General features: G+C 42.6%; 1 long non-coding RNA gene across 1 annotated transcript in view; it reads left to right on the top strand.

Moving 5' to 3' along the window:
* Positions 1 to 21,237, top strand: part of LOC140215533 (uncharacterized) — a 192,684-nt gene extending 171,447 nt beyond the window's left edge. The window contains exon 2 of the long non-coding RNA XR_011892385.1: positions 18,831 to 21,237. This is a non-coding gene — a long non-coding RNA (uncharacterized lncRNA). The remainder of the gene's footprint in view (positions 1 to 18,830) is intronic.
* The last annotated feature ends 437 nt before the right edge of the window (positions 21,238 to 21,674 follow it).

Below are 21,674 nucleotides of genomic sequence, written 5' to 3' on the forward strand. Positions count from 1 at the left end.
GAATTTATCCTGCGAGCGCCCTTTGGATAAACCCGGGGCTGCGCCGAAAGGCACAGCGCCCTAATTCTCCCTTGACAAGTCAAGATGCTGAGCCGTCAGGCAGCGGTGTCCTGCGGAGAAGTATCGGCGAGCAACATGTCCAAACATGCCACCAAGTGCCAGACAGCCCGGCGCCGCACCTCCTTTTCCTGGAGGTCACCGCGCGCGCGAACTTTGAACCGGGTGGCCAGCGCGGTCGCTGGTTGGACCTCTCGGACGACCGTCGAGTGCTGGCTTTGTATTGGGCCGTTTGAGTGACAATTAATGGTTTCTCGGGGCTTATAAGCCGCAACGCGCCGCCTGGAAAACCGGATCCGCCGACCCACCGGGAGCCAGTGCCGCTCTCGACTGGAGTGAGATGTGTCACGCGTTTTCGCCGGACGTCGCCGTGCGGGAACAGTCGCGTTTGCTGTGAGCTCTCGGCCCCAGTGCCGATCCCTTCATGTCCTGTATAATGACCTGTATATAGTGTATAAAGTCCCTTTTGTTATTCTCACCGACGCCTGACTCGGAGTCTTCGCTACCAACGCTCTGTCACGAAACGGGTGACGAGCGCTACGGGACCACCTCAAAGTCGTAACAGGGGTGCCAGCGGTGCAAAGTCGTAACAGTGGATGGCAGCTACGGGATTGACCGGCATCGGCTACCTCGGCGCGGTGAGTGCCTGAAGTTTACCTCAAACACCAGACTTTCTCTGACACAGGTTATAGTAGCTTAGGGAAGGATTTGGTGTTGCATTGTGTTAACCTTGTGTGTTTCAAGCCTAGTGAGAGTGTTTCGAAAACCAGGGGATGCTGAGGGGGTAAACAGGGCAGTGTGTGAAATACTTGCGGATGTCTTACTAGTAGCGTTATAGTAGCGTACGGCAGGTATATTCAAAAAGGGTAAACAGCAGGAGGACAGTGTGAACGATGGAGAAGTACAAGGTCAAGGAACTTCTCCAAATTTGTGAGGAGTTGGGCATTGAGTTGGGCTCAACCAAAAGAAAGAATGCGATCCTTGAGGTCATGAGGACTGGGGACGTAACGGCTGAGGAAGCCGAAGAGGCCTGGGCGGATATCAAGGAACGTCAGGAAAAGAGGGAGAAGGAACGTTGCGAGGAGGAAAGGAAAGAAAAGGAACGTCGCGAGCACGAGCTTAAAATGAAAGAGTTGGAGACCCGAAATAGCTCGCCGGCGCCTAGTCTCACTTCTAACGGTCCAAGAATACGCGATGAACTTCCACCCTTTGTCGTCGGAGAGGATATGGCCAAATACCTCGTGAAATTTGAGCACGTGTGCGAACGGAATAGCATTGCGATCCCTCTGGGCACAGAATCTGTTAGCCTTGCTTCCTGGGGAGGCATCAGACGTAATAACTTGCTTATCGAAAGAGGCGTTTGAGAGCTACAGTGATGTGAAGGAAGCGCTACTGCGGAAGTACAAATTGTCGCCCGAAGCTTTCCGGCAGAGGTTCCGGTATGCAAAAAAGGGCAGGGAGTCGAATGTTGACTTCGCGTTTCGTCTAAAAGCCGACCTGGTGGAATGGCTGAAGGGCGAAGAGGTTTACGACGACCGCGACAAAATCGTCGAATGCATCGCGTTGGAGCAGTTCTACCGTTGCATTGATGAGGATGTCCGGCTCTGGCTGCAAGATAGGCTAAAGGAGGTTAAGCTAAACAAGACAGCAGAGTTAGCGGAAGAGTATTACACCCGCCGCAGCTTGCACAGCAACGCAGTGCGCGTAGAAAAAGCAGATAGGAGAGATGGGTTTTCCGGGAAGCCCGAAAAACGGAAGCCATTAACTTGTTACAATTGCAAAAAGCAAGGGCACATCGCTGCGAGCTGCCCAGAGAAAATTGCTTTTGCAACAGAACAGCGAAACGATACGACGCGTTCTTTTGAAAAACGGAAACCGGTAACCTGCTACAATTGCAAAAAGCAAGGGCACATCGCTGCGGACTGCCAAGAGATAATTGCTTTTGCAACAATACAGGAAACTTACAAAACCATACGACTATTGGAGCCGTATATGCAGGAAATTAAGGTAAACGGTAAGAAGTGCCGAGCACTTCAGGACTCTGCAGCAACTATGAACGTTGTTCACCCGTCTTTCGTCTCCTCGAGTGATGTTACGGAAGAGTGCGCTAGGATACGGCAAGTGGCCGAGGAGGAGAGTGTCTGTTTACCGATCGCAACGGTTATCATTGAAGGAGAGTTTGGGAAACTTAACACAGAAGCCGCTGTGTCTGCCACCCTCCCGGAGCACTTTCCCTACCTCTTCTCTTCTTTGCTCTCTTGTCCAAATTGCTCTCTTTCTGTCTCCTAAAGTTATACTTAGCATTCTTCGTTCCATCACTCTTTGCACGGTCCTTAACTTGTTCTCAAGCTTCTTTGTCAGTCTCCAAATCTCTGCACCATATGTCAGCACCCGTAAAATGCACTGATTGTATGCTTTCCTTTTCAATGATAATGGTAAGCTCCCAGTCAGGAGCTCACAATGTCTGCCGTATGCGATCCAGCCCATTTTTATTCTTCTGTGAATTTCCTTCTCATGGTCAGGGTTTCCTGTGATTAGTTGACCTGGGTAGACGTACACCTTCACAGACTCTAGAGGCTGACTAGTGATCTTGAACTCTTGTTCCTTTGCCCGGTTATTTATCATTATGTTTGTCTTCTGCATATTAATCTTCAGCCCCACTCTTACACTCTCCCTGTTAAGGTCCTCAATCATTTGTTGTAACTCGTCCGCAGTGTTGCTGAAAAGAACAATGTCATCGGCAAACCGAATGTTGCTGAGGTGTTCACCATCGATCCCTACTCCTAAACCTTCCCAGTTTAATGGCTTGAATACTTCTTCCAAGCACGCAGTGAATAGCAATGCAGAGATTGTGTCTACTTGTCTGACTCCTTTCTTCATAGGTATCTTCCTACTGTTGTAATAAAGTTTATTTACAAAAGCAAAACAAAGCACTTTCAAGACTGTGGATACTAACTGGAGCTCTAACATGTCAGGCTGAGTTTGTGAATGCCATAAATTAGACACTACCAACGTGATTTCATTAAAGCTACTTTCTGGGCTAGTTGGTGCATACTTGATTTGAAAATTATGACAACGCTAATGCATCCATCCACAAAGGAACAAGGACAAGACACAAGCAACATGACTACAAACATGACTAGGGTTTATTTTACACTCCATTATCTAGAGAATAAGCAAGCAACTTTAGCCACATTTAAACAAACACATAAGAGGAACAACACAGACTGAAGTACCAACTTCACCATGCCCAATTGTGCTCACAGATGCTGTATAGAACACCAGGTCTAATTGGCACATGCTTTTATAATATTACAACTTCATATGAAGCTATTTTCTCTAGACTATGCACTTTTGCATTCATCCCAAAAGTGTTGTGATATGTGACAGAACACAAGTGAGCTTGAGCAAAAAGAACAAACTGGCATGGCACACTGACAGGAAGCAAGGAAACAGGACAAGCATCGCTATTGGTACAAGATCTACAGCAATATATCAGAACGTGACAATACAGCAATATTATTTAAGCAAAAGTGAGTACAGATCTGAGAACTTATTCAAGTAAGAACATGGATTTACCATTTTTAAAACCACACATTCATGAACAAAAACAGCTAAACATCAGTGCACATATTGCAAAATCAGAAGACACAATTCTTCACTGGGTGCTAGTTGAACCACCGCACGTTGAAATGTGTAAAAGTAGTTTATCCTGTGTAGCCTTCAGCACGCGACAGCAAAGAAGACTATCAGAACAGGCTTCATATATAGTGTTTGGAGTCTGATTCAAACCATAATACACTGTTAAAATAAAATTTCAGAGTTTGCTTGTTTCATTCAGAAAAAAGATAGTGTCTTAGTCCTGCCGCCACAGTTAACGGATAAACTTGCACCAGCTACATTGAGTCAAAGGAGAAAAGTGAGGAAGACAGATGCATGGTGTGAAAATGATGCTGTTGTATCAAGTAGCATAACTGCTCACATAACATTCAGATGCTTTCCATGCCTTTGCATACAGACTGAGAAGCTTTACCTCTTCACCATCTGCTAGTGAAGCACTGTTTGTTCACAGTGATCACCCACTCAAGGCAGTCACGTGGTTAAGTAGGGCCCTTCGCTACATGTAAGGACACCGACCCGACACTGTGCATAAGTCCTGTAAAATATTGTCATGTTTTGGCTACTGCAACTGTTCATCAGCAGCTGCGTCACTACTGCCAACATGCACACCACGCAATTCCCCAAGCACTTAATTAACAAGAGTACAATAATGAAGAGTGGCAAATTGGGCTAGCTGGTTCATTAGGAAAACAAGAAGCTATCGCAAGAAAAAATAAACACTCTAGAATTTTGATGGCTCTGGCTTGTTTAATATATTCAAACATCAAAAAGCTGATTATTACAGAACGCCATAAAGCGTGGTGCACTGTTACGAACTGTTGTTTTATAAAGCTATAACCTGTTATAACCAGACATTCATGTACCATCGTTGCCATGTCTTGAGCACGGGAATTAGTCTCTTTCATAAAGGTTTCGTATTGTCCATTCAAAAATATTGTTGTCTATTTCTATAAACACATAAAGGCGCATAACTTCGCTGGGTGTTACGTAAACTAGTGGCTCCCCTCTCCTGACGCAGACTGAAAGGGGCTTTGCATGGAGAATTTCAACAGGAAATAGTTTCTTGCATTTCAGAATTATACAAGAATTCGCTCCAGTAAGAATTCTACAAATGAGAGAAAACGCACCTGAGAAGCTGACAAATGCACTGTTTTTAGTCTATATAGTTCAAGTGTACTGGAGAGAGTGGAATGTTTGTTGGTTGACGACCATTCGGTAATATTCAGTGACACTTGTTGAGTCACAGCCACGGTTGTGGACTACAGCCTGTTTTTCACTTTCATCCAAGTTCAGGCACAGCTTTCCAGTGCCTAACGAAACTTTCTGCTGATCAGCTCCCCTCTCCTGTGCACCAAAAAAACTCACTGCTTCTCGTGAAAGATTTAAACTAGCTTTAGCTGCCTGTAACTTACAAGCAAGTACATAACATTCCAATATTTTTAAAGGAACATCATTAGCTCCACTGACCAATTTCACAAGAAGTTCATTTCCGCCTTCAAATACAAATTAAGAATGCGACCAATGAGGTCCTAGTTTAGCCGCACTTTTAGGAAGATGCAGGATTTGGTGTACATTGTATGCCATTGCACCCAATCCATACAAAGACTGTGCTCTCACAACAAACTCCGAGAGAAGATCAGATGATCTCATTATGGTCATCTGAAGTGACGGTGTCCAGTAGAAGTATATAGACACCCTCCACAAGCAAACTGGAATGTCTGACATACTTATCCGTCAAAAAGCTATGAAGGCATGGTAATGAATAATGAAGAACCCACCACTTCCATTCACTGTTTCATTTTTTTCTGATTATTCACCCTATACTAGCATTTCAGCACTAAAAGCTCGCGCTCAGCTTGACGACTCATCTCATCGCCGCAGAATTACCCGCCTCTCACTGCTGCACAAACTTTATCATCATCCGCACCTTCACCGTATCTTCGAACCAGCGACCGCCTTCTTTCCACGCACAGACCATATCTTCAAGATAAAACGCATCAGTTGTCGCTCAGCTAACTATGCTAACTCCTTCGTTCCCCGAACAATTGTTGCATGGAATAACCTACCATCACACATTGCTACTCAAACCGATTTCGCAACCTTTCAGGAACTTTTACGCAATAGTTACGTGTAAATATCCATCATGTACCGTTTCTTCATACGTTGTTCAGTGTATATATTATTTTGGTCATTTGTCTTACCATTCTGCGTGCACATTGTACAAATGGATTCATGTCTCATTAATTTGTTAACGTGGCAACTGACGCAGTTTCGAGCAACACCCCGTTTTACTTCTTTTGCATTGTACCTATTTAATTCCCTTAATTTATTTTCTCAGACAGTTTTGTATTTTCTATCCGAGTTTCACTTGCCTAATGTATTTCGTATATTGTTTTACTTGTGTATTTTGCTAAATATCTTACTTTTGTATAACTTTTGTGTACTTCAGTTGTTTTTTCCGCAACGCGCAAAGCTCACATTTTTTTCATGTATCGGTACCCCCCTATGTAATACCCCTTCGGGGGCCTTTAGGGGTATTATGAAATAAAATAAAAAACTAGCTTTCCAGATTGTGAAGTCTGATAACCTTCGTGGTGTACGTGTGAACCAATTCGGTGGCTTGATTGCCAATAACCTCCTGTTTAAAGAGGCTAAACTTTATTGTGAACCAATGTAAACATCTTTTCTCTTTTAAATGTGATCACATTTTTATTCTTTTTAAGCTGTTGTATGGTGTATATTTGTTCCAACAATCTTTCCTTTCTGAATCCTGGGCTTCATATTTGATTTATATGTATTGCCTTTTGTGATAATATAAATGCATTATTTCTGACTCATTTTTTGGGCAAATGAGGAAGCTTGCTTCTCCTTGAGGCACATTACACCTATACAACACACATAGATACTGATAGACTATAGATCTGGCAAACTAATATGAATACACTATTACACTAATAAAAAGAATACACTAGTAGACTTGTACAAGCAGAATAGCACAGATACGTCCAGAATAGAACTAAAAGTAATTTTATCAGTGTATCAGTTGTATTGTTTCATAATGCAATAGAAAAAAACTGATATAATTTTTATTAGGTTGCCCTATCAGATTTTTTGCTAGTGATCTTTCAGTGTAAATGCATATCAACTTTTTGACTAACGCTAATAACTGAACACATGGCTTTTTGTGCTGCAATTTTTCTTGGACTCCTGCTTCCCTTAAACTTATACTGTATAATATGCTTGCAAGATCAAAAAACTGGAGTATGCTTCATCAATCCGGGATATACCTACAAAAAACACAACTCTCATATTTAGTTGAAGCCATACAAAACCAACCTGTAAATTTTATTGTAGCTGCTTATTCCCATACCGCAAGCATATCAACAATTAAAGCTTGCCTTGATTGGCCAGGCTTGTCAACAAAAAAACTTACCCATTTAATTCACAAATTCTCAATTGAAACATCTGTTATTACCTCCTTGTATCTCATTGAGAATGAACTACAACCTCAAGGTACAGGTGCCAACTTGCCAAACCAATCTTTACTATTCCTGTAAAAGGCAGCCTCAGAACACGCACACGCACACACACGCACACACATATATATCAATGAGCTACAAGGAGGTAATAAAAACATGTTTCAATTGAGAATTTGTGAAATAAACAGGTAAGCTTTCTTGTTGCCTAACCAATCAACGCAACCTTTAATTGTTGATATGCTTGCGGTATGGGAATAAGAAGCTACAATAAAATGTACACGTTGGTTTTCTATGGCTTCAACTAAATACGAGAGTTGTGTTTTTTGTAGGTATATCCCGGATTGATGAAGCATACTCCAGTTTTGATCTTACAAGCATATTATACAGCATAAGTTTAAGGGAAGCAGGAGTCCAAGAAAACTTGCAGCACAAAAAGCCATGTGTTCAGTTATTAGCATTACTCAAAAAATTGATATGCATTTGCATTGAAAGATTATTAGTAATATGAATACCTATGTACAAGGTGCTTAATAAGAGCAGAGTGTTTAATTTTGTAGGTAAATGTGTTAAAAGGACTAGTCATGGTGTGAAAATTTCTTCATTTTACTTTTACCACCCCACCTTACCACCATTTTACCCCCCCCCCCCCCCCCACACACACACACACACACACACACACACACACACACACCATGGCACCCATTCCATAACTCTAATGCTCCGCATGGTAGAAAACACGATAGAAAATTGGGCAAGTTGAAGCTTCATGGCAGCTACTGCATGACAGATGCCGACAAAAGTAATAGAACGGGACAGGATACAGCACTATCAAATTTATTGAAAGAAAACAACCAATATATAACACACATCACGTGACCAACACCCGGCCCCCTAGCGTGGACACGGGAACAGCGCTTGTGGCACCACGCGTAATCGCCTTGTTTTCACTATGCAGGTCTTCCTTTTTATCATCTTCGGATGGTCGTCCTGCTTATCCCGTGAACCCGCACCGTCCCATTTACTTGTGCCAGCCTCAGGCATGAACGAAGCCTATTTCAGCGATACGCCAGCCGCGATACCGACCTATTCGCTCGACGTTTCCTTCGGCCTCCCAGCCACCTCGACACAGCCATCCCCAGGAGAGGCTGATTTAAGCTGCCGACCCATCGACCTACACTTCAGTGGACACGGGAACAGCGCTTGTGGCACCACGCCTAATCGCCTTGTTTTCACTATGCAGGTCTTCCTTTTTATCATCTTCGGATGGTCGTCCTGCTTATCCCGTGAACCCGCACCGTCCCATTTACTTGTGCCAGCCTCAGGCATGAACGAAGCCTATTTCAGCGATACGCCAGCCGCGATACCGACCTATTCGCTCGACGTTTCCTTCGGCCTCCCAGCCACATCGACACAGCCATCCCCAGGAGAGGCTGATTTAAGCTGCCGACCCATCGACCTACACTTCAGTGGACACGGGAACAGCGCTTGTGGCACCACGCCTAATCGCCTTGTTTTCACTATGCAGGTGCGTATAATTGCCTCTCTTCATGCTAACAAATCTGATAACCGCTACCTGGTACTGTTCCCATGTCCACAAGTGTTATTTGACACAGTGTACGAATGTTTTTCTGTTATCCTACTGTTATTACGTTCGGGGGATGTCGAGACTAACCCTGGACCTAACACACGTTCTGAATCTCTGCTCGATATTGAATTGCTTCCTTCTGATCCTTCAGAACAAATGAACGTTTTATTCAAACTGCTTAAGGATCTGCACACTCGATCGCTTCAAAATTCCAAAACACAAGCTGAACTAGCTGCTGACGTAAAGTCAATCAAAAATGGCCAGAAAAACATTGAAACAAAAATTACTGGTCTCCAAAATCGCTTAGATTTACTTGAAGAAAAATTTAAAAACGTCGACCAAGTAACCAAAGCAATCTCAGAAGTAAATGACAAGGTAAACAGTACGACCTGTCGCTTGGAAGCGCTTGACTTACGCCTGGTTGACATTGAAGACAGATCGCGCCGTGATAACCTAATATTTCGCGGTATCCCTGACACAAAAGAATCATGGCAAGAAACCGAGACCAAGGTAATATCAACGATTAAATCATTCTTCGATACATTTCCTGATGACGCCCTCCATCGCGCACATCGCCTCGGCCCTTTCGATCCTAACAAGTGTCGCCCCATAGTTGCAAAGTTTTCACATTCGAAAACCCGGGAGAAAGTGTTCGCGCTGCGCGATCAATTCAAACAAAATAACCTTACTATTAGCGAAGACTTCTCGGTTCCCACCCGCGTTGCTCGCAAAAAGTTAATCGAGTTCGGTACCAGTCACCCCGGTTCCCCCACCTTTAAACTCCGCTACAATAAATTGTTTCTGAACAATAAATGTTATATTTACGACGCATCTACCGATAGCGTCCGTGAAAGAGCGCAGAGTGCATCTGGCACATCACAGAATCATTCGGTTCCACTACGTGCGTTACAATAGGGAAGCGTAAGGGGTAGTGGCCTAACATCACAAAAAGCTTTACCTTACTTGCCTATTCTTTTTACAAATATAAGAAGTCTTGTGAATAAATTTCATTCTTTATCTTCGGCAATCGACACGTGCGATGCAAAAATTATTGCCTTGACAGAAACTTGGCTTCCTGCACATGTGCGCGATTATGATACTTTCTGTGGCGCCGGCAATTTCGCTGTCTACCGCTGTGACCGATCTGCACGTCGAGGAGGAGGCGTCCTTCTCGCAATTTCTAAAGATATTCCATCAGTTCATATAAATATTAACACTGAACTTGAAACTACGTGGGCTTGCCTAACTCTCGGTCACACAAAGATAATCCTCGGCGTTTGCTACCGCTCACCCTCGTCATCTGCCACTTTCACTGAACAGCTACACGATGCTATTAATTTAATTTTTTCCCGTTTTCCTACAACACCGTTATTCTTACTAGGCGATTTTAATTTTCCAAACTTAATATGGAATACGCATCCACCCACCGTAAAGCCTTTTTCCGTTCAGGCTAAAGATTTCTGTGAACTGTGTTCCCTATTTTCATTTTCCCAACTTGTGACTCAGCCTACCAGATCATCAATCAGAACCGCTAATACGCTTGATTTAATCCTAACTAATCGACCAGAACTTGCTTCCTCTATAACATACCTACCTGGTATTAGCGACCATACCTTACTGACATTCGGTTTAAAAGTCTGCTATCCCAAAAGGATAAAAATTAAGAAAGTAATACGCGATTACAAGAAAGCCAACTTTGAAGCCATTAACAATGAACTATCGTCATTTATTCAAACATTTTTTGTTGATTTTGAGAACCGTACGGTCCAGTCAAATTGGGATATATTTGTAGACCAAGTACGCCTATTAACTGAAAAGTTCATTCCTAATCGCATCATCACTTCTAATCCTCAATCCCCTTGGTATAACTCTTATATAAAGCGCCTATCTAACAGAAAAAAACGTCTCTATCGCTTAGCTAAATCATCTGCAAGTAAAAGAACTTGGAAAACCTATAACGTTGCCAATCATCTATACTTAACTGCGCTAAAAAATGCTAAAGACAATTACTTATCCCATACATTACCTGACATGCTTACGACAGATATCCGAAAGTTTTGGCGCGTCATTAACCCGTCTTCTGATAGCTCGATCACCTTGAAAGATGAGTCTGGTGAAGTTATTCCAAATGAAGCTTGCGCAAACATTCTCTGTGAATCATTTGCAAATAATTTTTCCACTTCATCACACATTGATCTACCACACACAGAGCACTACAACTATCTCACTATGCAACCCATAGCTCTTGACTTTGCAGGTATTGCTAGGCTGATTGATGATTTGCCTTTAAACTCAGCTCCCGGTTATGATACCATTAATAGTAAATTTTTGAAAAACACTAACACATACTGTTCTGTAATACTTGCTAATATTTTCCAGAAATCAATAAACACTTAATTGTACTCTGCCTGCTCAATGGAAAATAGGGAAGGTGGTTCCGTTGCATAAGTCTGGTAACAAAAACTCACCCCTGAATTACCGCCCGATTTCGCTTACCAGCACCTGTTGCAAACTTCTTGAACATGTTATATTTACTAATCTCGTTAACTTTCTTGACTCGAACACATTTTTTACCTCTGCTCAACATGGTTTTCGCAAAACATTCTCATGTGAAACCCAACTAATATCTTTCACTCATAGATTACACTGTATTTTAGACCGCGCCTCCTGTGCCGACTGTATATTTTTAGACTTTAGCAAAGCATTCGACAAGGTTTGCCACAAACTGCTCCTATTCAAGCTGAGTCTTTTAAACCTTGACAGTAACCTGCTGAAATGGATTGAGTGTTTTCTTACTAACCGTCATCAATTTGTTACTGCGAATAATTATGATTCATCATTGACTGAGGTTCGTTCTGGTGTGCCTCAGGGATCAGTACTAGGGCCCCTACTTTTCCTGATTTATATTAATGACCTACCTTCTTCATTGACATCTCATATTCACTTGTTTGCTGACGATTGTGTGATATATCGTGAAATAATTGCTAACGACGACACTAATGCTCTTCAGTCTGACTTGGACTATGTGATTGATTGGTGTAACACTTGGCTCATGGAACTTAATATTAATAAATGTAAAGTTATGCGCGTGCAGAGGAACACCAGTACTCTTCCTACTTACTATCTAGATAATATTCCTCTAGAACCCGTTAACTCAAATACTTAGGAGTTCATATAACAGCAAAACTAACCTGGAACATTCACACTCAGTACATAATAAGTAAAGCTAATAGCATGCTCGGTTACTTACGCCACAAGTTTTCCAAAGCTCAATCATCCTTAAAATTACTACTTTACCAGTCATTAGTGCGTCCTAAATTAGAATACGCTGCAGCTGTGTGGGACCCATACCATGAAAACCTTATTTCTTCACTCGAGCTTGTCCAAAATAACTCAGTCCGATTCATATTTTCAAATTATAACCGTACCGCTAGCATAACATCAATGAAAGACAATCTATCTCTTCCATCACTTGCATCTCGTAGAACAATAGCACGTTTGACACTGTTTCACAAATTTTATTACCATTCCTCCCTTCACAGTGACTTCATTTCTCAACCTCATTACCTATCGAGCCGCATCGATCATCACCATAAGGTCAGACTTCAAACAGGCAACACTAACACTTTCAGTCAATCTTTCTTTCCCAGATCATCACGGCAGTGGAACCACCTTCCCTGTGAAATTGTATCTATTGTCGACAACAAACTGTTTCGTAAGGCTTTAGCTAACATTGTATAATTAGGAATACTTAACATGTTATTTCATTTACTTGCCGTACTTACAAGCGACTAAGGACGACACTGGTTAACATTGTAATAACAGGAATTATCAAGATGCTACTTTTTTTACATTGTCTGTCGTACTTACAAATTTTGGGCAAGATATTACATAGTATTGTATAATTAGTAATTACTAACACACTGTATTGTTTATTTTCCGTACTTTATTGTTATACTTCCCGTTTTCCCACTCCCCTCTGTAATGCCTTCGGGCCTTGAGGGTACCATAAATAAATAAAAATAAATAAATATGCCGGAACATACCAAAACAACCTTCACATCACTGAATGCACATGTTTTGACGGCAACACACATGTCACGGCTGATTAATCAATGTAAAAAAACAATTACTAAGGCACAATGCAACTCAGTGGCTTTACTTAAGATCTAACACGGCAACCTCGCTATCTTGCAGTGAGATGGATGGCTGGCTAACACTTAGTGAGCTTTTCTTTCTAATGTGATAAGCCTCCATTAATTCATGTGAGAGCTTTTCACACGTGTGTGAACAGCAGAATAGTACTTTCAAAAACTGGATGACGCCCAATGCTGCAACAATGCACAGAAAGGTGTGGATGCGGAAAAACCCTTAAAGAAACTATGGTACTTCCTTAGTTGAATGTTTAAGCACCTTCCAGTCTGACTGATATATATTTTGTAGGCTTCAAGAAAAAGGAATCGAATAAACAACATTTCGTGCGCAAGAGACAAACTGTATGCTATATTTCACTTTGCAGTCCTCCTTGCTCAGACACCCGTTGTGAAGAATGTGCTTGTTTATTGCTTCACATATTCCCTTCAGCTTATATTTAAATGGAAACCCAATCCTCTCCTGGAACTTACAAGCCACCTTTTTCTGCCTGTGCGACAATTAATAGAGGGGATAATGGCAACTTTGTTCTGCTCTTGCTCCTTAAGCTTCTTCCACCCTGGTTGCACCTTAAGTTCCTTAATTAACGTGTTTCAAGATAAAAAAGCCACTGAAACTGAATAACCTGCCTCATTAAGCCTTGTCACCAGATTCCTTACACTTTCAAGGATAAGGTGAGGATAGCTCTTGGTTGGGGCATCTCTAATTGCGTGAGTGGCAATACTGTACTTAATAAGTTTTGAATGGCTAGACCTATAATCAAGAAGGGGCTTAGAAGTTCTCGACTGATATCCCCAGCATACGTGATCCCACATAAAAGTGAGCCTGATATAAGAAGTTGCAGCACATATTTTTTCTGGAACTTCTAAAGTGAAGTTGAAACCTTGCTATTGTTCTCTAAATAGCTTCAGTACTTCAATGACAGCTCTGCGAAAGTTATCATTTGCTCATGAAAAACAAATAATCATCCACGTATCTGAAAATTTTAAGAGCAAGCCCACTCAGGTTTTGATTATTTTCTGGTCAACATAACTTAAGATATTACTGAGCACTGGTGCAACACCAGAACCTATGCAGATGCCAGCATTCTGGACACATATTTTACCTTCCCACCAGACCAAAATTGACCTTAAATAGAAATCAAGAAGCTCCAGAAAGTTTGCAACAAGAATTTTGCACCTTTCAGCAAATTCCCTAACCTGTTTGATTGTGTATGCAGTCCTTAACAAACTGCAAGAGACGCACCTGCGGCAAAGAATTGTATAGATCTTCTGCATCTATACTAAAGCCTGCCCATTTTCCCAGATTATGCTCCTGCAGGAAGTGTACACCAGTCTGAGAGCTGGCAGCAAGGAATTGGTCGTTGATTCCCAGCCTGTCAAGGTGTGTCTGCAGAAATTCTGAAACATGAAGCCATGATTTATATTCCGACACAATGGTTCTGAAATGGATTCCCTAAGCTTGTGTGTTTTGCACTGGAGAAGGCGCATAAAAGAAGACCTTTTTCCACCTTAACATCATTTGAGACTGTTGTCAAACTAAACTGATTCAACTTCGTGACAGCTCAACATTTTATGTCAGCTATATTGGTATAAATTTCATTAAAATTTATGTCAGTGGCTGACACACCCTCCTCCGGAAAAGTGCTTTCCAACATGACAACACAATGTCCTTTTTTGTCTCCAAGAAACCTCCAAGTTTCTGCCCCATACGTTAGCACAGGTAGAAGGCAATGATTCTATGCTTGATTGTACACAATTATATATATATATATGTACTTTGTATTCACCATCCAGGGCCAGGGAACAAGAGAAGCCAGACACCACTGACCAATTTCTGACTAAAAGAATTAATTTTTGACCTTATACATCTTGTTTTTACTGTACATGTCCCTCACCTCCATCCAGGTTCCCAACATTTATATATAAGAAGGGTCTGTCCTGAAAGTAATGTCAGCAAGTTTATTGTGATGTGACTGTATGTCAGAGCGGTCTAACTGGTTGAAACTAGTAGGGACGGAATCCAGCTAAGCGGCGGTCCGTCACTCAGTGTGCTCCGAACATCGGAGAGTGTTGGACGGGCCTGTCCGTGAGAGCCGTTTTTTATTCTTGTGCAAGTGAAAATGCAGCGCTCATTAGAACAAAGATTTGCGATCAAGTTTTGTGTGAAACTTGGCAATACCGCTGCAGAAACTGTTACTATGCTCAAGACTGCTTATAAAGAACATGCCCTGTCAGATTGGCAAGTGTTTCGTCGGCACAAGGCCTTTTGGAAGGCCGGGAAGAGGGCGACGACAAGGACTGCGCTGGATGGCCATCCACGACCACTACGACTCACAATGTGACACGAGCGAGGGAACTGTTGAACTCAGACCAACGATTAAGTGTTCGTTTAATGGCCGACATGTTAAACGTTCCGAAAACTCAAGTTCATGAAGTTGTTACAAACGATATCGGCATGCGGAAGGCGTGCACAAAAATGGTTCCAAAAGTGCTCACTGACAACGAAAAGTCACGCCGCGGGGAAGCGTGCCAAGTAAATCTCAACATGTGCAAACGTGAGCGAAAATTTTTGGACAACGTCATTACAGAAGACGAGACTTGGGTATTTGAATATGACCTGGAGACCAAAAGGCAATCATCTGAGTGGCACACACACTCGTCCCCTCCCCAGAAGAAAGCCAGGATGAGCAAATGAAAGATCGAGATCATGCTCATCGTTTTTTTTTTAGATCCACGGACTGGTTCATCATGAGTTTGAAGAACCTGGAACCACTGTGAACTCCAAATTTTATGTGGACGTCCTCGAAAGACTGAAACGCAGGGTTCAACATATCCGGCCGGACATTTCACACAACTGGAAGTTGCACCACGATAATGTGCTGCCTTCATCGTCACCGACCACATGGTTAAAGCAGGGGTGCCAACGATCCCCCAGCCGCCGTACAGCCCAGGCTTGGCTCCCCCCCCCCCCCCCCCCCCCCCGACTTTTTTATGTTTCCATGCCTCAAAACACCCCTGAAAGGCAATCATTTTGGGACAGTGGACGTGATCAAAGCAGCTAGCACCACAGCATTAAAGGCCATTCCGGAGGAGTACTACCGCAACGCATTTGAGAGCTGGAAGTCTCACTGGAGCCGATGTATTGACGCAAAAGGAGAGTATTTTGAAGATTTTTAAACTTTTTGTAACAACAAATTCAATAAATGATTTTTAATCGCCTTACTGACATTACTCTCAGGACAGACCCTGTACATGCACCTTGAAGGTATGTATGTGGAAAGCATTTCAACCTCTGCTTGCTTTTCTGGCATGGAATAAAATGGCCTTTTGTCTCTAAACCACTTACTTTTAAACTATTCCATTTGGTTCATTTTTCTAACTTCTCCAGATTTGCATTCACAACTTTCATAGTTAACCGGCTCCGTTTTCATTCTTGCTTCCTAAATTATGCCCTCCTGTCATGCATAATTTGGAAGGCCTTCTGTTAGCAATGGGTATTGTATTTCAAGACTATCAGTGCAATGTTGCATGAAGAAACCTATGCTTGGAGTGAATTATTGTTCAGCTTGATATAATGATACTGCTGCATGGTTGTTATTTAACTCTGCAAGAGAATGGTCCTGCCATCCTACCAAGAGTGCATTTCATGGGTATTACTCTCTTTCTTTGACATTAGTTTATGAGGCTCACAGATATGTATCTGTGTCAACAATAACACCTGACATCTAATTTTGTGCAACATGCACTACATTTAATCAGATAAAAGTTGCATGTTTTGTCTCTTGGACCAGTCTGCTCAATGGTAGGAAGTCGAGACCACAAATGAGAATGGCTGGCCAAGATCTGTGGTGTATGTCCCGTGTTATGCATCTGACAAGATTTCATGGTGGCAAGAAGACATATCAGACATGATGTGATCTTTCTAATTATTGTGCACAGAGTTATCAGCATGATAATATCCTTAATGCTATAAAGAGTACCTCCAGCAAGCAGTCTATATGCTTATGCCTTTTTGCTGCTTATGGCAACAAAATCCAACAACCTTTGAAACATGCTCACTTGCTGTCTGATGCACAAAATGAAGAACGCTGCCTTCTCTAAATTTATTAGCAACAAGAAAGCCACTCTGGAAGCAATTATATACATACACAGCAACACACACTAAAACCTACAAATGGGAGAAAAAACACAAACTAGGCTAACAATAAAAGAAACCTGACACCAAACAAGTGTTACACTTTACTCAAGTATGCACATTCAACCTGAGTTAGAGAGATAGATGGTCGACTCCCGCACTCCTGTGCATGCATGTGGATATGTTAAACCTCAGCTACTCTTTCTATATCATAACTATCCCCATGTTTGCGAATTTTGGTGTGCAACCGCAAGAACAATGATGGCTTGACAGGTGGTTCACCTTTCACTGAGTTCTATAAGGAGGATGCATCAACTCTTCCAGCCAATGTACACATTACCACATGAAAGCAGCAGCTTATAAACAGCACAACACCATACAGCATAAATTATATATTTGCCATGTGTTATTAAACTTACATCATTAAAGTACATTAGAATTGGTGCTAAGGCTGGTGCACAATATATGCACATACTTTAAGCAATCATAAATAATGATGTAAGTTGGAATACGATTGACTATTCTCGGAACTGCTTTGATAATACAAAAGTCAAGGCTTTGTTTTTGGCATCACCCACTCCAATTCGTCTTCTTTTTTTTTTCAATTGAAGCATTGGCAAGGTTTGTGCCATGCGCATCGACCGTGATTTTTCGTTGTTCGTGCACGGCCATGATCATAATACAAGAAAATCGCCCCAGTAACGCAGTGGTCCCTGCCTACTTTTTTGTATACTTTACCGCAATACATTACGTATGCTTCACCGCATATCATGACTGTATTGCGGCAAAGCTGATTTTATGGAACTGACATTATGTAACGGGCCTTTTGTTCTTTTGCTGCTCGCATGAGCATAAGCTCGAAAAACCACAATATACAGACTTGGCTTGCTGCTGGTTGATTTCTAGCTAACATTTCGAGACGTCCACGTTGTTTACAAAAAAATCGGTGAAGTTTCTCGCGCTCGGACGCGCTTCAAAAGGCAGCGTGACCACCTATAATTAAGGCAGTCATAAGCGGCAACGAAATCCACACAAGGTACATCAACTTCCACAAAGCTACTGGGCAACGCCATCAATAACTGGCACAGGGGCCACCCAGGAGCTGGCAAACGCTGCGATGACATCCACACAAACCACGTCGCTTTCCACAAAGCTATTGGGCAACACGATCAGTCACAGGCACAGGTGAAGTCCGCAAAACACTACATGGGCAGAACCACTACGGCCATACTCAATCACTTCGCCACAAGCTCTCACATTTAATGACATCAAACAGCTACAATCACTTCTCTGCAGTCACGGACACAGGCGAAGACCGCACGGGCAGAACGGAAGCACCGATTCAGGGCTCTCGTAGCGTTCATCGCTTTAGCGCCACCTATTTAAAAATAATATACGGAGCCAAGCCAAACCATTATTTAGCGTCTATTTGGGTGAACCTAACGCTTTCGGGTCCTAAGCGTTCGAACGACCAGGGCACTATAACGCTTACCCCCCCCTTTCCACTCCGTCGACCCGCGGGTCGCGCATTTACATTCGCTCGCCTGTGCAGCCGGTCGACTGCAGTGCCGCCCCCGCGGCACCAAAGGGAACTATGTATCTAGGTAACTTTTCGCCCTAGGGGAGCCTAGGTCCCTAGTTGTCGTGCAAAAAAACGCGCCTAGCTCCTGAAACGCCCTAGTCCCCATGCGCGCGCGCGCGAGGCCCATAGAAGTATGCGCTAGCGCAGGGTTTTTAGTCTTTATTCTATGGCGACAGGGTGCACGCAAGCAGCACGACCACGAACGAAGCGATACAAGGTGGAACAGCGCGTTTTACGGCAATCGAAGCTGTGTGTGTGTGACGAAGGTGTATGCGCAAAATAGCACGACCACGAACGAAGGTGGAACATCGCGTTTTGGCGTTTAGTGTGCGCAGAGCAATCGAGTTGCGTGTGTGACGCGTTTGTTCGCGCAAACAGCACGACCACGAACGAAGCGATACAAGGTGGAACAGCGCGTGTTGCACAATCGAGTTGTGTGTGTGCGTGTGTGACGCGTTTGTTATGCGCAAAGAGCACGACGACGATCGTCTTCTAACTGCGCCAGAGCAAACCGATTGTTGAGTACTACATACGTATTGCGCGGGCGTTAAAACTAGAGAAACACGGGATTGCGACGCGACCAGCCGCAGTGTATAGGACTGTACGTACGTACGTTTTTTTAATGTGGCCAATCTTAAAAGGACGATGGCATTTCTGCACCGGCGGAGAAGTGGGAAATCGTGATTAAATTTGGCCGATCATTGTCAAAAGCAAAGGCTTACCCTTAATTAGGGGTTATCTCCTACCTTCTACTGAAACTGCAGCCTCTAGTAGGCTTCATGCACTTTTGTAGTCATGACACCATACGACGATACCCTCTGACGTGGGGCCCAGACTACTGGAGAGCTGGTTGATCAAGCTTGCTCAATATACTTGACCTTTTGTTCTTTCATTATGCTACAGTGCTAGAGCGTAGTTTCTTGCTATTAGTAAACTGGCAAAACAACAAAGCATTGCTACTTTACTCCTCAGTGTTGTGGTTCTTCAGTCAATGACACTAGAGGGGAAAGGAATCGAGATCCAAGCCAAGTGGCAAATTGTGTTTAGTCAGTCTTAAACACCCTTAACTCAATGTTTTAGATGCCTGTGTGGTTGATACCTTGTCTAGTGGAACTTCTTGCCATCCCCAAAATGTGCATAGCACCAGAGGTATAGTTTGACAGCTGTAAGCAGTGCAATTAAGGGAGTGCAGTACCTGTATTGCAGCTTTACACCAGCTAAGATATTGAAGCTTAGGAGTATGTTCATATTTCTCATCTATAGTGTGGCAAGAACTTGTAATCCGCCCTCAAGTTCTGCTGGAGCACAGGCTACTGTTGCTCTTTTGTGCAGCTAGTGTCAGCAGACAAGCTTGCAGTATTGCTAGGTAGAAAAGCACTTAGGCTTCACGACCATCCAAGTCATAAATGAATAAGTGCATGGCTAGAAGTTGTAAATTGCAAGGAACAGTTCAAATGCCATTGAGCATAGTTGCGCTATTGCAATGTATCCTTCGGAGCATTGTACGAGCCATGGTGGTTCCCACATTGTGAAGTGCCAAACCAGTGACATATGATAATGATGCCAGCGTAATCCAGTGTGGCTGTACTTTGTTCTATAAAAACTTTTCATGTGTTTTAGATTATATTTAGTGCAGTATCTGAAAGGTTATGCGCAGATGATAGTTGACCTTACAGCCATTTTTTCTATACAGTCCTTCACTTTCCATCAACTTCAGCAAATCATTGAAGCCCCAAAATAACACATTTAATATTGGTATTCAGATTGAACAGTTTCAGTTCTATGTGTATGTTTCAGAGAACTGGACCAAACATCAAGAATGAAAATTTAGCTACCTATTGATGCTGTAGCTTTAGGCACTGCAGGAACCATTTATCTGCAGCACCCAACTTATCCCGTATTTGATGGATCGTGACAGATGTGTGAAGAAGCACGAGTGTTATGCAGAACAGTTTTCAAGAGGTAATGAACCTCTGCCATATACATAAATAACTGGAAGCCTTCTCCTAAGGAAATGTTCGTGCTCTGCACTGTAACATCGACAAGTCCCTCCCTAAGATAAGGTGATAAAGAGAGCTGGTTTTATGAATCTGTTGTATTTCCACAATTTTAACATGGTATAAGTGAGGCCCAAGGCATAAATGGGACTGTGTGCTGTTCTGTATGCGTGCTGCGCTTATTGTACAGATTCAATAGTAGCCAATCAATAGCCATTTTATTGAAGATGCAAACTGGATCATATCCTAGGGCCAACTCACTGTCAATGAAAACTGTTATACTGGCTTTCTGCACTGTTTATTGATCATGGACTTCTTTTTGAGGTGCGATTGAAGTCCCTCAAAATCTTACTTAAACTATGAATTGCAACTGGGAGAACGTGTCCGTTCATTAGGACCACACTTTTTGTATTTAGCTCTCATCATTGTAAACAGCTTCATAATGAGAGGAACCTCAGACGAAATGCTTATTTTTTCCTCGCATCCTTCTTCTGCCTTCTTTGTAAGTACAAACTATGGCCATGTAGACTAGGTAATCTTGCATTTATCCTGTCTACAAGTGCCTCTTTTGACATTCATGCCTGTATTGCCTTTTCAGTGCCTAAAAATTCCCTTTTTCCTTCTTTTCTCATGACTCCATTTTGTTAAACAAGAACCACTGAATAGTAATGAATCTGAACAGTAATGACGAAAGCATTGTGCGGAAATATGCAAGGTGATCAGGAAATGTAAAATGAGTCATACACCCGATTGTAGCAAACTGTTACAGAGAAAACCCATGCAGGTTTCTCGGAAATTCTTCACAAACCTACCACATGCTTCAGACTGCTCCTGTGATTCAGATATCTGCGATAATACGTAAAAGTAGGTTCTCACGGGCACATCTATTCTCTAGTTCATGAAGTCTTCATTCCAGAGAGCCTCACCATGCCATAACACTAACCCCCGTATTCAGAAATGCATCTTAACTTGAAGCCCATGCTTGACTCAATTTAAATGACGCCTGTCGTGAACACACCATAAGCAATGCAATGAGCATCTTGGGCACATTCACACCATACGTC

The sequence above is a fragment of the Dermacentor andersoni genome, chromosome 1 (assembly GCF_023375885.2).
Source record: "Dermacentor andersoni chromosome 1, qqDerAnde1_hic_scaffold, whole genome shotgun sequence".
Classification (NCBI taxonomy): Eukaryota; Metazoa; Arthropoda; class Arachnida; order Ixodida; family Ixodidae; genus Dermacentor; species Dermacentor andersoni.